This window comes from Papaver somniferum, chromosome 9 (assembly GCF_003573695.1).
Source record: "Papaver somniferum cultivar HN1 chromosome 9, ASM357369v1, whole genome shotgun sequence".
NCBI lineage: Eukaryota > Viridiplantae > Streptophyta > Magnoliopsida > Ranunculales > Papaveraceae > Papaver > Papaver somniferum.
The window spans coordinates 50,299,113-50,314,753 of record NC_039366.1 but is presented as its reverse complement, the minus strand read 5'-3'; positions in this window follow the sequence as shown (position 1 = coordinate 50,314,753).

Below are 15,641 nucleotides of genomic sequence, written 5' to 3'. Positions count from 1 at the left end.
AGAGAATCCTTTTTGAAATAAAAAGGATGTTAATTTATCATACCAAGCTCTTGGAGATTGTTTTAGACCATGTAATGCCTTTTTTAGTTTAATTATATGCCCAGGAAATGAGGGATCTTCAAATCCTTTAGGTTGACCAACAAAGACTTCTTCCCTTAAATCTCCATTAAGAAATTGCTCCGATACCAATTGAAAAGACGAGGGTAACCAAATACACCACAATCTTTTAAATATCAACGTATAATTATGGTATATTAAGTGATCTTATATGGACAGAGTCGAGACAATACAACTTAAGTCCTATACCTTGTGTGATTGTTTATGGACGAGATTGAGACAATACGACAACAAGATAATTACTTGACAATAGTTACGGTAATAACCGATTGACTATTAGGATCAATGTCAAGTAATTCCGATTAACTTACATGTGTAATTTACTTAACAATATTAACAATTATAATGCGTAAATAAAGTAAATGACACATGTTACGAGGAAACCGCAAATGCAGAAAAAATCCCGGGACCTAGTGTAGTTTTGAATACTCTCAGAATTAAGCCGCTATACAAATCTAATACCAACTTCGTATAGTTGAGACCAAGTATACTACCCATAGATACTTAGTTTCCTCAGTATCCTTGCGCCTTCGACTTCTAGAGTCATGCACGTGAATCACCAATCCTTTTGATCGTATTCCAAACAGTAAAGGATAAAGCTGTTTGGTAACCACTCTATTCAATCTTTGGTAATAAGATGTTATGAGTCGTTGACAAAGACTCTTCTGTTTAATCTAACAAACTCCTTAGTCTGGTTAGATCAATCTAAACTTTGATATCGAAATAACCAATTTCTAGATTTGAAATCAATCAATATAGAGCTCAAAGAACAACTATAAAGTGATGCCGATCTCACGCAACTAGACAATCAAGTCTATCAAAGATAAACACGATTCTAGTTGGATCCCAGCCGATCAAGGTTTGTGCACTAAATTCACAGGATATGAAAACTAATAAGAAAATGATCTTCGTCTTCAAATATTCGATTGTATTCTTAATAACATCACAACACAACTTGAATCCTCTTGTAATCAATCATATACAAAACGGAGTATGTTAACAACGGATTATCCCAAGATGTCTTTAGATCCGAAAATGGTTCTGAAGATCCCGCCGATATTTTGATCTAATATGAGCGAGCCTTATATCAGAAAACAAGGTTCTCAAGAATAAACAAACTAGGTGCAATCAAAGTTTCAACAAACCGTTAGTCAATCAAATCAATAATCTAAAACTAAAATAACAATGCAATTATCTAGTTTCCCACCAACCGTACTCGTAGAGCTTCTTGATCCCAAATAAGTCTTTAAACGAGAAGTCGTAAGAGACTTCGCCTAATGAGGGTACTTTCCTCTCCAGATAGACGGCTCCACCAGAAACAACATGAATGAAGTTTTCCTGGCTCTTAGGATAGTTTGCAAGAAATGCAAACTCAAGTATTTTTGACCAAGGTTGTTTGGAAAACAAGGAAATTCCAAAACCGAAGATATTCTCAAAACATTCATTAAAGTACCTAATTTCGATTTTCCTATTTCCAATTAATTATCAAACCATATTTCCAAAAACTTCCTTAGAAAACTCTAATTATTAGTGTAACACGTTAATTAATAATATTTTCCAGAGGATATGCTTTAATTGCTGGTAATTAAATATATATTATGAAAATCATAATTAAATGCTTTCAATATTTCGGTTCAGGTTCACCTTGGGTATCAAGGAATATCTTTGAACAATTAATGATAAGAGTTATGTACATGTTCAAATAATATCGACATCTAGAAATTTCTCAGCAAACCCTGATTCTAAGATTCACAGAAAACATAAAGAGATATGTGAATATTGGAAATTCGATTTTGCTCCTTTGGATCGGTTCTACCATGACTCACAATGTAAGTGGTGATCGGTTATACCATGCTTCCCAAACTAGGTTGTGACTGGTTACACCATGCTTCCCAGAGGTATCTTGTGATCGGTTACACCTTACTTTCCAAGTTAGCTTGTGATACGTTACACCTTGGTTCTCAAAGTATCTTGTGATCGGTTACACCTAACTTCCAAAATTATTTTTTGATCGGTTACACCTTGCTTCCAAAAGTAGCTTGCGACGGATTATAACTAATTTCCCAGTGTAACGTATGACCGGTTACATCATGCTTCACAAAGTAGCTTGTGACCTATTACAACATGCTATATATTATAGGCTATGACTGGTTATACCTCAATTCTTAACATAAGTTAAGATACGTTCTACCTTGTCATCTTGCATTGGTCATCCAAAATATATTCAATAAAGAACCGGACCAATCATGGTGTCCCTTTCGATTGTGAAACAAGTTCATACATCTACTTCCTTAAACCAATGTAATAATACATAGTTTTCTAGGATGAAATCACACCTATATTTTACACATAATCAAGTAACTAAATACAAAGATTATGTTGATGTCGTATTTTAGAAGTTCCAAAAGATAAGCGTTTATACTTCGTAATTCAAAAAATTCCTTGACACTTTGATCATAATGATATGACCAAGTCTAACCACTAGATTATTATATATATACAGCTTCGCATGTTATGTTTTCAATATAATCCGACTTGGAAGATACGTTAGGAACGGAAACAAGATCAATTCAATATTACTGACCTCAAGTGGAAGGATGATGTCTTCATTCTTCTCGTTACTTCTTCTCATTCTTCATGTCTTCGGAGTAATTCTTGTATGTCTCAACATTTCTAGACTTTCTAGTCTAACCTATGCGAAGTTGACTCTACTATTTAATCAAGCGACTCTAGATGAGTTTTGATACTAAAATATGACAACTAAACTTGACATACCAACGCTTGGTGGGTTCAACCGAGCTAAGCTCTAGCGGATCTCTTGGGGTTAACTGTTTATCATAGAAAGCTTGTGAGAAATTATGGTGTCATCAGCAAACCTCTCACTGATCTCTTGAAAAAAAACTCTTTCCAATGGACTTCAGCTGCAACTACTGCATTTGAGCAACTCAAAACTGCGATACTACTCCAGTTCTTGCATAACCAGATTTTTAAAAATTGTTAGAGCATTGCTCGGTTGAACCCACCAAGCGTTGGTATGTCAAGTTTGGTTGTCATATTTTAGTGAATCAAAACTCATGTTAAGAGTCGCTTGATTATGTACGAGAGTCAACTTCGTATAGGCTAGCTTGAAAGTATTAGGACATGAGACATTACAATTTGCGAAGTCTTGAAGATGTGAAGAAGCAAGGAGCTACAACGACAATAATCATCCTTCCAGTTGAGGTTAGCGATATTTGACTTGAACTGTTTCATTCCCTAACGTATCTTTCAAGTCGTGCATATTGAAAACAAAACTGCGAAGCATATTTGAACTCTAGATAGACATAGTATTAAGGAATAAAATACAAGGTTTATTGCTTAACCATTAAACTTTGTAGATTAGACATCGCCATAATCATTTGAATGCTATTGTAAGGTATGGGTATGAGGTGAGGATTTCATCCTAGGGAACAATGTTTTACATGTGTTCTAAGGAAGTAAGTCCATAAACTTGTTTGTGAACCGAAAAGGAAATTGCCAGACGTTATTGGTTTTGTTATTCATTGCATATCTTATGAACAACCAATATGTATGGTTAAGTATAACCGTTCACGACTTGTTTGTGTTCTTGGTAGAACTATTCACAAAGGCCTGACTTATGTATTTGTATGACTTTTATTAGTGAAACCGATCTTAAGTAATCACCTGAGATGGTATGATCGGGTTTGTGATTTTATGTCTGACCAAATATGGGAGAGGGGAACCGATCCTAGTAAGAGGTGCAGTACATCACAAAGGGGAACCGATCCTTGTATGAGGTGCAGCAAGGTTTATAGCAGAAAGAGGAACCGATCCTATGAACATGTGCGATACGTTTTTAGGCAAAGGGGAACCGATCCTATGGATATGTGCAACACATATAAGTTAGATACCATATATATGTGGGGAACCGATCCTAGTACCTAGTCAACCTAAATTTGGAAAGCTAGTGTGACTATGCACAGTACTCACATGGAAGGTAGAACCGAAACTTGTTTTGGTAGAACCGATAAACCCATGATTGTGATTGAATGTTATTGGATCAATCGCATAGTTCTTGAAAGTCATATGAACCAATTCTAAACTTGTCTGGAAGTGTGGCAAATCGGTTTCAAGGTTGTAAGTGTGAAAGAGAACTTACAAAGTAAGGATGTCGACATACTTTGAACACGTGTTATGAATGTTTATTATTTAATTGTTCAAAGTTATTCCTTAATAGATAAGGGAAGAGAATCCCAAGATCGAAACACAAATAAGTTAAGAATCTTTTAGTTAAGGTATTTAACTTCATTTTGTAGGGAAATAAGAATTAGTAATGTGCATTTACTAATTAGAGATTTTCCGAGAGATTTCGATCATTATTTTTGGACAGAGCATTTCCAGGAATTATGAAAACCGAATTTTTTCTTTAATGAATATCTTGAGAATATTTTCGGTTTTGGAAATTCCTTGGTGTCCAAACTTCCTTGTCTATAAATACTTGAAGTTTTCCTTTCTAGTAAACTAATCCTTCGTAGCAACAAGCTTCCTCTTTGTTGTGTTGTTACTAGTGTAGCCGCCTATTCGGAGAGGAGAGTAACCTAATTAGGCGAAATCTCTTACGGCCGCTCAATTTAAAGTCTTTTTTGGGATTGCGAAGCTCTAGCATGTACCGTTGGTGGGAAACTAGATAATTGCGGTTTGTCTTTTGTTTTTATTGATTTGATTGACTAACGGTGGTTGAACTTTGATTTCACCTAGTTTGTTTATGCTTGAGAATCTTCTCTTCCGATATAAGATTCACTCAAACTAGTTCAGAGTTTCGACAGGGATCTTTAGACTGTTGTTAGTTCTAAAGACGATCTTGTGATAATCCATTGTTAACAGACTCCGTTCTTTGCGTGATTGATCACAAGAGATTCAAGTGATTGTGTGCAGGTTATTATTGAAGATCTAAGAAGATTTGAAGACGAAGAAGATATTGAAGATTTCTGATTTGTGGGTTCATAATCTTTGGTGTGCACAATACTTGTTTCGGTAAAAGATGATCTAATTAATAATCGGTTTATCCTTGTGATAGATTGGATTGATTAATTGAGTAGATAGGCATCAATACAATTCTTTGGATTAATAGTGTTGTTGGCTTAATCTTAAACGATTACTTCGGTAGTTGAATATAAGATAGATCAAATGACCAGCCGAATGAGTTTATGTTAAGATAAACAGAAGAGCCTTTGTCCAACTCATATCACTTGGTTGAATAAAGTTGATACCAAACAGATTTGTTGTTCCTTTACTGTTTGGAATACGAACCAAAGGAATTGTTCCAAGTACGTGATTAAGGTCGGAGGCGTGGGAATACAGACGGAACTAGGTGAACTATAGGTTTAGTTGCTTGGTCTCAACTATACGAAGTTAGGTGTAATTCTGTGTAGCGGCTTAACCTTGAGAGTATTCAATTCTGGACAAGGTCCCAGGATTTTTCTGCATTTGCGGTTTCCTCGTTAACAAAATCTTGCTGTGTCATTTACTTTATATTTCCGCATTATAATTGTTTTATTATAATTAAAGTAAATTACACAAACGTTAATTTCTATTTACTTGATAAGTGAATCCTATTGTGTTTGGTTAAGTCCGAACCTTTTTATCAAGTAGCATACTTCGTTGTTGTATTGTCTCGATCTCGTATCCATAGACGATCACACGAAGTGTGAACCGATTAGTTGTATTGTGTCAACTCAGTCCATAGACAATCATTTTGAGAGAAAGGACTTATAGGTAGGAAAAGTTTTAGCTTGAGGTATATTTGGGTACCCTCGCCTTTTCAGTTGGTATCAGATCAGGCAAATACGAAAAGATCTAACAATCAGTGTTGGTGCGATCCAACCTATAAGAATGAATCTAAAGAGTGATTCAGTTAACGTATGCCAAGATAATGAGAATAAGATCTCAAGGAAAACCAATGGAAATTGGCCTCGAAAGTCTTTTCGTAAATCAAAGAAAATTTCTTTGACTACTGACTTGATTGGGAGTCAGGTTACTGATCAGAAAAGAATGAGTTCGAAACTCAAGAGAAATGTTTTGGATTCTACTCTAATTCCTAGTGGAAAATCTTCTGAAAAGAGATTCGATTCACTAGTCTGCCCAAGTCCTGAATTTCGAAAGATGTTGGAAATATTTTTCAAACATGTTGAAAAATATTCAGAAAAGGGAAAGATCATTGACAGTCTAAATGATGTCACAGAACTTATTGTTCAACTAAATGTAAGAATATGTGAAGGAAAGTGAGAAACACTCAGTCTTCAAAATAATCTGGCAGATTATATGGAACAAAAACTGGCCTAGTGCAAGGAAGTTCATCATCAGACTACAAAGTGTGAAATTCTTCATTCGCTGGAGCATTCACAGATACGGAATAAGGTCATTATTGAGAAACTTCTTACTGTAACATGTCAAGAGGTATATCTAAACAAATGTTTAGAAAAGGACTTCCAACAAGGAATGAATACCTTAAGAGGGCGTATAAAATGTCTTGAACATGAGACATTAGCATACTGCCGACTGGAAGATCTAGATCAGACGGGTTCAAGTTCAAAGAACATACCATCCTGGGCACAAGATGTAATTAAGGATATTGCATCTAGCAATTTTCCTAACCAAGAGGATGGGATCAAAATCCGAGAAAAGGGACACAATAATGCTCCTAAGAAAAAGGAGGAAGAATCTCCTTTAAAGGTATTTGATGAGGAAGTTCCTCATCCTAGTGCTTAATCGCATTAGAATGTGCATCCTTATGTTTGCCAAATCTTCGGATATAAGGAAGCACATATACCTGGGCAATCAGAATCCTACGAACATTTCTTATTCAATATAGAGAGAATACACAATCTACCTTAAGTATACTTTAACCATTCTTATGTGTAGAAATGTTGTCTTACAACAACTTGTGTAAAGAGGATTTGAGTGGTTAGTTTGAAGTATCTCTTGATACCGATTTTAGAGATAATCTCTTTGGAGAATATTGTGTTTCTGTAACACAGTAGATGGGAAAATTTTGTCAGAATTATTTATTTAAGGCGGATATCTATGTTTGGAATGTGTTAAAGGTATTTCAAGTATTTGTACTCAACGTGTCTGAGAACTTATACAAAATGATGTATTCTCAAACCAGATCTCAAGCACAACTTCTAAAAGCCTTGAGTGGAATGACTTCTAAGGAAAGTGTTCATCTTGATAATACCTTCAAGAAATCTGGTTGCGAAAATATCAATGATGAATAGGAAGATGTGACTCATCTCCTTGTCCAAAATAGTTTGGATGTTAAGATTGATATTATCAATCTACAACAAGTCCTCCTCAGTACCATCGAAATTCATCATAGACAGGCACCATTACTAAGAAATGTTATCCGTAACCAAAGGAAACTGATTAAACTTGGAATCGGTAATAGGGAGTATGCTCGGAATATTAATCGAAAGGTTAATGCTTTAGCCTGTGAACATAACCAAGGTACTGTGTGCAGAATCCGAGATATCAGTCGAGATGCTGTTGATGAAGATCCTGAAAAATTTGAGGAAATTGAAGATGATCTTTGAAAACACCTATCTGAAGGTTAATAAAGATTAAGTTATTTGTTGTTTTACTTAATCTAGAAAAATAGACATCAATTTTTTATTTCTTTCAATGATTGTATTGGTCTATTATGAATAAAACTATTATGAATAAAATTATTTGATTTATAATTTTTCTTGTGATAGTTTTCGATTTACATAGCCTGCGCTTGAATGTCTTTATCTTATTGCTATGTATGTTTATGGGATGTTTGATTTCGGTTTTACTACCTTAATATTCGATCTCATAATGTTGTGAACCCTTGTGGTTTGGGTGACTTTTTGATTTAGCAGGATTAAGTTCTAGCCCATGTTGGTAGGCTTTATCAAAGAATCATGAGGGTTTCTGGTAGAAACAATATGTGAAAAAGTCACAATATGTTGAATCGGTTTTGGTTTAGCATAAATGCATATGTGTTTCGACGGTTTTCAACTTTTGCTTGCAATTGTTAAAACCGATTTTCAACCTTTCTCTGGTAAAGGTTGGTTGTTGTTATTCTTTTGTTTTTGCATAAGGATGACAACATGATGATATTTCAATATCAATTCTCTCTGGAAGAAGATGCAATCATATTGGAGAAGTGGATGCGAAATTTGAGGTAACAATCTTGTTAGTTAATTGTTTTCCTGTTTTAGAAAAGCCTGAGTTTATATCATATATATTTATTGCTTTTGCTTAACAAAATTTCGGTTCAATTAATGTTTATTCCATGATGTGTGTGTGGATGTGTGTGATTCAATTGGTTCCGGTTAAGAAAAACTATTGTTATCTTGCTTTATTGTGTGGTATCAATTGTTTAGGCTTACAAAATTTCGGTGCAATTGCGGTGTTTTAATGCTTATGTTATGTCAATTGCTTCAGGTTGAGGTGAATAATTATGCAAGTTGATTTAAGTTGGTTTGTATGAATTATTTATGGATTAACGAAATAAAAGGTGTACGGGATGAGTTGTTTAGTCCAATTCGATTCTGAATAAGAGAAACTAAGTTAATTCTGATCTTAGTTAGACTTATCGAAGCGAGGTTTCGGTTATTCAAGTCTAATCGAATGCCTTAACAAGAAATGCTAGTTAACTAACCTAGTACTTGTCTTGTTTAAAATTGAAAGGTCTAAGTTTTTGAATAATTAGAACCTGATGAGAAAAATAGAGTTACCTTTATTTTGGTCTTGTCGAATTAAGCGGTTGTTTTTGAACATTCGGTTTAGCAAAGGGACTAAGGTGCTTAGTCGATTTTTGTTTTGCTAAACTAAATTGGAAAAATTGTTTCAGACAATTGTTTCCTTGGTAACATATCAAAATAAAACTACTTATAGTTTCGGTTTTGATATTGGTTATCAGAACATGTCGTGTGGAACCCTCGTGCCTAACTCTACAGGTTGCAAGTCTATTTTGAGATTTGTAAGATTCTTTTCGTGTTGTCCTTTATTTTTTCGTTTCTTTGTCATTTTGTGACAAAAAGGGGGAGAAATATATGGAGTAAACAAGTGATACTGGCATTGATTTTATATTGATTGGTATCGCTAAGGAAAAGAACATTGGTGCTTAAACGTTTTATCTAAACGAAAGAGTGAAAGCACAAACTAAGGGGGAGTAACATGTCATATGAAGTGGTATAACAAAGACGTGTGGATTGAATATCTACCTATCTTCCTTAGGGGGAGTATTTGCTTTGTTATTATAATGTCAACAGCTGTTGCATTTTCAAGGATTGAATGTAAGCAGTTTACTGTGCTGTTGAATCGGGAATCAAGCGTATGTGTAATGAATTCTTGAAATTTGTTTATCCATATGATGTAAGAGTTTTGTCACTAAAATTGACAAACGGGGAGATTGTTAGAGCATTGCGCGGTTGAACCCACCAAGCTTTGGTATGTCAAGTTTGGTTGTCATATTTTAGTGAATCAAAACTCATGTTAAGAGTCGCTTGATTATGTACTAGAGTCAACTTCGTATAGGTTAGCTTGAAAGTATTAAGATATGATACATTACAAGTATTGCAAAGTCTTGAAGATGTGAAGAAGCAAGGATCTACAATGAAAACAATCATCCTTCCACTTGAGGTTAGTGATATTTGACTTGAACTGTTTCATTCCCTAATGTATCTTTCAAGTCGTGCATATTGAAAACAAAACTGCGAAGCATATTTGAACTTTAGATAGATATAGTATTAAAGAATACAATACGAGGTTTATTGCTTAACCATTAAACTTTGTAGATAAGACATCGCCATAATCATTTGAATGCTATTGTGATTATGTATGGGTATCAGGTGAGGATTTCATCCTAGGGAACAATGTTTTACATGTGTTCTAAGGAAGTAAGTTCATAAACTTGTTTGTGAACCCAAAAGGAAATTGTCAGGCGTTATTGGTTTTGTTATTCATTGCATATCTTATGGACAACCAATATGTGTGATTGAGTATAACCGTTCACGACTTGTTTGTGTTCTTGGTAGAACTATTCACAAAGACCTGACTTATGTATTGGTATGACTTTTATTAGTGAAACCGATCTTAAGTAATCACCTGAGATGGTATGATCGGGTTTGTGATTTTATGTCTGACCAAATATGGGAGAGGAGAACCGATCCTAGTAAGAGGTGCAGTACATCACAAAGGGGAACCGATCCTTGTATGAGGGGCATCTAGGTTTATAGCAGAAAGCGGAACCGATCCTATGAACATGTGCAACACGTTTTTAGGAAAAAGGGAACCGATCCTATGGACATGTGCAACACATATAAGTTAGATACCATATATATGTGGGAAACCGATCCTAGTACCTAGTCAACCGAATTTGGGAAATCTAGTGTGACTATCCACAGTACTCACATGGAAGGTAGAACCAAAACTTGTTTTGGTAGAACCGATAGACACATGATTGTGATTGAATGTTATTTGATCAATCGCATATTTCTTGAAAGTCAGATGAACCAATTATAAATTTGTTTGGAAGTGTGGCAAATCGGTTTCAAGGTTGTAAGTGTGAAAGATAACTTACAAAGTAAGGATGTCGGCATACTTTGAACATGTGTTATGAATGTTTATTATTTAATTTTTCAAAGTTATTCCTTAATAGCTAAGGGAAGAGAATCCTAGGATCGAAACATAAATAAGTTTAGAATCTTTTAATTGAGGTATTTGACTTCATTTTGTAGGGAAATAAGAATTAGTAATGTGCGTTTACTAATTAGAGATTTTCCGAGAGATTTCGATCATTATTTTTGGACAGAGCATTTCCAGGAATTATGAAAACCGAATTTGTGCTTTAATAAATATCTTGAGAATATTTTTGGTTTTGGAAATTCCTTTGTAGTCCAAACTTCCTTGTCTATAAATACTTGAAGTTTGCCTTTCTAGCAAACTAATCCTTCGTAACAACAAGCTTCCACTTTGTTGTGTTGTTACTGGTGTAGCCGCCTATTCGGAGAGGAGAGTAACCTAATTAGGCTAAATCTCTTAAGACCGCTTAGTTTAAAGTCTTCTTTGGGATTGAGAAGCTCCGGCGTGTACCGTTGGTGGGAAACTAGATAATTGCGGTTTATCTTTTGTTTTCATTGATTTGATTGTCTAACGGTGGTTGAACTTTGATTGCACCTAGTTTGTTTATGCTTGAGAATCTTCTCTTCCGATATAAGATTCACTCAAACTAGTTCAGAGTTTCGACAAGGATCTTTAGGCTGTTGTTAGTTCTAAATACGATCTTGTGATAATCCATTTTTAACATACTCCGCTCTGTGCGTGAGTGATCACAAGAGATTCAAGTGATTGTGTGCAGGTTATTATTGAATAACTAAGAAGATTTTAAGACGAAGAAGATATTGAAGATTCCTGATTTGTGGGTTCATAATCTTTGGTGTGCACAATACTTGTTTCGGTAAAAGATGATCCAATTAATAATCGGTTTATCCTTGTGATAGATTGGATTGATTAATTGAGTAGATCGGCATCAACACAATTCTTTGGATTAATAGTGTTGTTGGCTTAATCTTAAACGATTACTTCGGTAATTCAATATAAGATAGATCGAAGGACCTAACGAAGGAGTTTATGTTAAGATAAACAGAAGAGCCTTTGTCCAAATCATATCACTTGGTTGAATAGAGTTGATACCAAACATATTTGTTGTTCCTTTACTGTTTGGAATACGAACCAAAGGAATTGTTCCAAGTACGTGACTAAGGTCGGAGGCGTGGGAATACAAACGGAACTAGGTGAACTATAGGTTTAGTTGCTTGGTCTCAACTATACGAAGTTAGGTGTAATTTTGTGTAGCGGCTTAATCTTGAGAGTATTCAATTATGGATAAGGTCCCGAGGTTTTTCTGCATTTGCGGTTTCCTTATTAACAAAATCTTGTTGTGTCATTTACTTTATATTTCTGCATTATAATTGTTTTATTATATTAAAGTAAATTACACAAACGTTAATTCCTATTTACTTGATAAGTGAATCCTACTGTGTTTGGTTAAGTCTGAACCTTTTTATCAAGTAACATACTTCATTGTTGTATTGTCTCGATCTCGTATCCATGGACGATCACATGAAGTGTGAACCGATTAGTTTTATTGTCTCGACTCAGCCCATAGACAATCACTTTCGGAGAAAGGACTTATAGTTAGGAAAAGTTTTAGCTTGAGGTATATTTGGGTACCCTCGCCTTTTCACAAACAACTCACTGTGGCGAGTGATGCTAGTGATAACTTCATTGGTGCAGTCTTAACCCAAGATGGTAAGCCAATTTCCTTCTTCAGCTCATCTTTAGGACCAAGAACAAGAGCATTGTCTACATATGAAAATGAATTCTTAGCTATAGTTAAGGTTGTGCATAAACGGAGACATTACTTATAGGGGGGAAATTTACTATTCAAACTAAAAATCAAAGTTTGAAGTATTTCCTAGAACATAGAATTACTACAATGTTACAGCAGAAATGGTTAATGAAACTCTTGGGATTTGACTATGAAATTAGATACAAGAAAGTCAAGGAGAATGTAGTTGATGATGCATTATCTAGAAGACCTCATGACTCATCTAGTTGCACTGCTTCATCTGTGTCTAAACCCATATGGATGAGTGACCTTCTTCAAAGTTACATTGAGGATGAGAAAGCTCAAAAACTTATTTCACAACTCCTTCTCTCTTCTCAATCTGTTCCACCATATTCTTACAAGGATGAAGTATTGAGATATAAATCTAGAATCTATGTTAGGGCTAGTATTGGAGTCAGATCAACCATTTTAAGTACTCTGCATACTTCTGCTGTTGGGGGTCACTCTGGTATGCAACCTACATATGTTAGAGCAAAGAACTACTTATTTTGGCCTAACATGAAGAAAGAGATACTAATTTTTGTGGCTGAATATGATATTTGCCAGAGAAACAAAGGAGAGAGCACTTTTCTATCTGGATTACTTCAACCACTACCTATTCATGAGCATATATGCTTGGCAACACATCACCATGGGTTTTATTGAAGGACTTCCATTGAGTGATAGAAATAGTGTTAAACTGGTGGTTGTTGATAGACTCACTAAATACAACCACTTCATTGCTCTACAACATCCTTATACAACTACTTATGTGGCCAGAGCATTTTTGGATCAGGTATTCAAACGCCATGGTTTACCCTCTTCCATTGTTTCTGATGAGATAAAGTTTTCACTAGTAATTTCTGGCAAGACTTGTTTAAGACATTGGGCACCAGCTTAAACCTCAGTGCAGCTTATCATCCTCAAACTGATGGTCAATCAGGGAGGGTTAATTCTTGCCTAAAGACTTACTTAAGATGCATTACTGGTCACAAACCTAGTAAATGGTACCAATGGCTCTCTCTGGCTGAGTGGTGGTACAATAATAGTTAGCACACTAGTCTCAAAATGTCCCCCTTTCAAGCTTTGTATGGCTACATGGCATTTCCTTCTACTGCAACAACTTCTGTAGCTGTTGTTGAGACTTACTTGAAGGAAAGAGATGCAATGCTTGACATTCTCAAGGAATCTCTCCATAAAGAACAAGAGATAATGGAGTTTTTTGCTGACAAATTTAGGAAAGATAGAACTTGTGTCGTGGGTGACATGGTATACTTAAAGCTCTATCCCTACAGATAAAGCTTCAGTTTCTTCGAGGAAGAATTTTAAGCTTTCAGCCAAATTCTATGGACCTTTTTCTATCCTATAGAAGATTGGGTTAGTAGCCTACTAGTTGCAGCTGCCATCTTAGGCTAGAATTCACCCAGTCTTCCATGTGTCTCAGCTGAAACAACATATTGGTAAGAAACATATTCCATCTCCCACTTTGCCTATTGTAGACCATGCAGGAGAGATGATTATGAGGCCAGAAAAAATGCTCAAAACCAGAGCCATTCTTGTTGGCAAAAGTTTAGTCAGACAATTATTGTTCCAGTGGAAGAATTCCTCACCTGAAGAAGCTACTTGGGAGAACATCTCAACTATCAGGTCTCACTATCGCAATTTTATCCACGGGGACAAGGATACTTTTTAGGGGGAAGGCAATGTCATAGTCTAAATGGAAGTTGAGGCACCCATGTCTGCCTGTAGTATTTCCATTGTGTGCCGTAATAAACAGTTGTTTGATAGGTCAGGAGTTGTCCGCTCAGATAGTGGCAGGTGTGCACTATCTGACAGTTAGAGTTAGGGTAATATTGGTATTTAATGTATAAGAACCCTATCAATTCTTAATTAATGAAAGTATTTAATTAGTTTAAAGTAGAGGCTGCATTCCTTAAGAACCAGAGGTTACTAATTGGCTTTTGGATCTCCATTTGTACTAAGCATAGTACCGATTCATCGGCCGTTATAACCTGTTAATAAGAATTGCTTTGTAGTGAATTTTTGGAGAGAGTTAAGGTGTAACTTGATGTCCAATCTTATAGACAAAAGTCAAAATAATCTCTATTAAATTTGGTACAAGAGAGGAGATGCATCATGATCAATCAAATTACACAATAGTTGTTTAATTGAATTTTGCACACAGGATTCTCTGCATATATAATTATATAAGATGGGATGATTCTACACTCACCGAAGAACCGTGAAATGCACCGCAAGGGGATCCGACGGTCCCGACAATGCTTCTCAACATTGGGATATGGAGTGCGGCATGAGTGGGCCCCACCATCCCACTCACACGGTGCAAGTTGCGGTGCACTCCTTCGTGAACTAATCATTTCCGTTTAAGATGTTGAACCCCAAACTCTGTCTTTCGTATGGGTAAAATAAATGTCGTTTTCTCGTGACTAAAATTCTCTACTTTCCAAATAACGTCAGATTAAAAATTGTTGGTTGCAAAGACTTGTCTAGTCCCAGTCTCTTATCTCTGATCTGACTCATTCTTTGAATGGCATGAAATTCTAGTCCCCTACATGCCAAAATCTGACTTATCAATATTGTCCCAGTGTACATGAAAAATTGCTAGAGAGACTTATCAGAGTGATGCGGGGAATCAGGTGATGATGATACAGTCCTGTTAGGCAGGTCAAAACTTGGACAATGGTTGCGGCCTACAGGGCCACACGGCAAGTCATGTTACAGGGAGGCATGAAGATGAATGTTTTGTTGTTGGATTTTATGGACCACGCCGCCTCTCTCAAACACTAGCATTGTTCCTAGTGTATATAGTTCTTTTTTGGGGGAGGGAAATCACCTTTAGGTCTCTTTTCTGGACCATATATCCTTTTATGGTCTTCTCAGAAGTTTCAGGGAACTCAATTTGGTGTTCGACTAATAAAAGATGTTCTGCCCTCGTCAGATACTAGAGCATTGGACACGCACAGTTGCACATGCATTAGAAATGAAATATATATGACAAGGAATCTCTCATCTACTTAACAACTGTACGATTAGTATTTTTTTTATATAATAAAAAGAGAACAGAAGCTCTAGAAAGAGCAGCTTA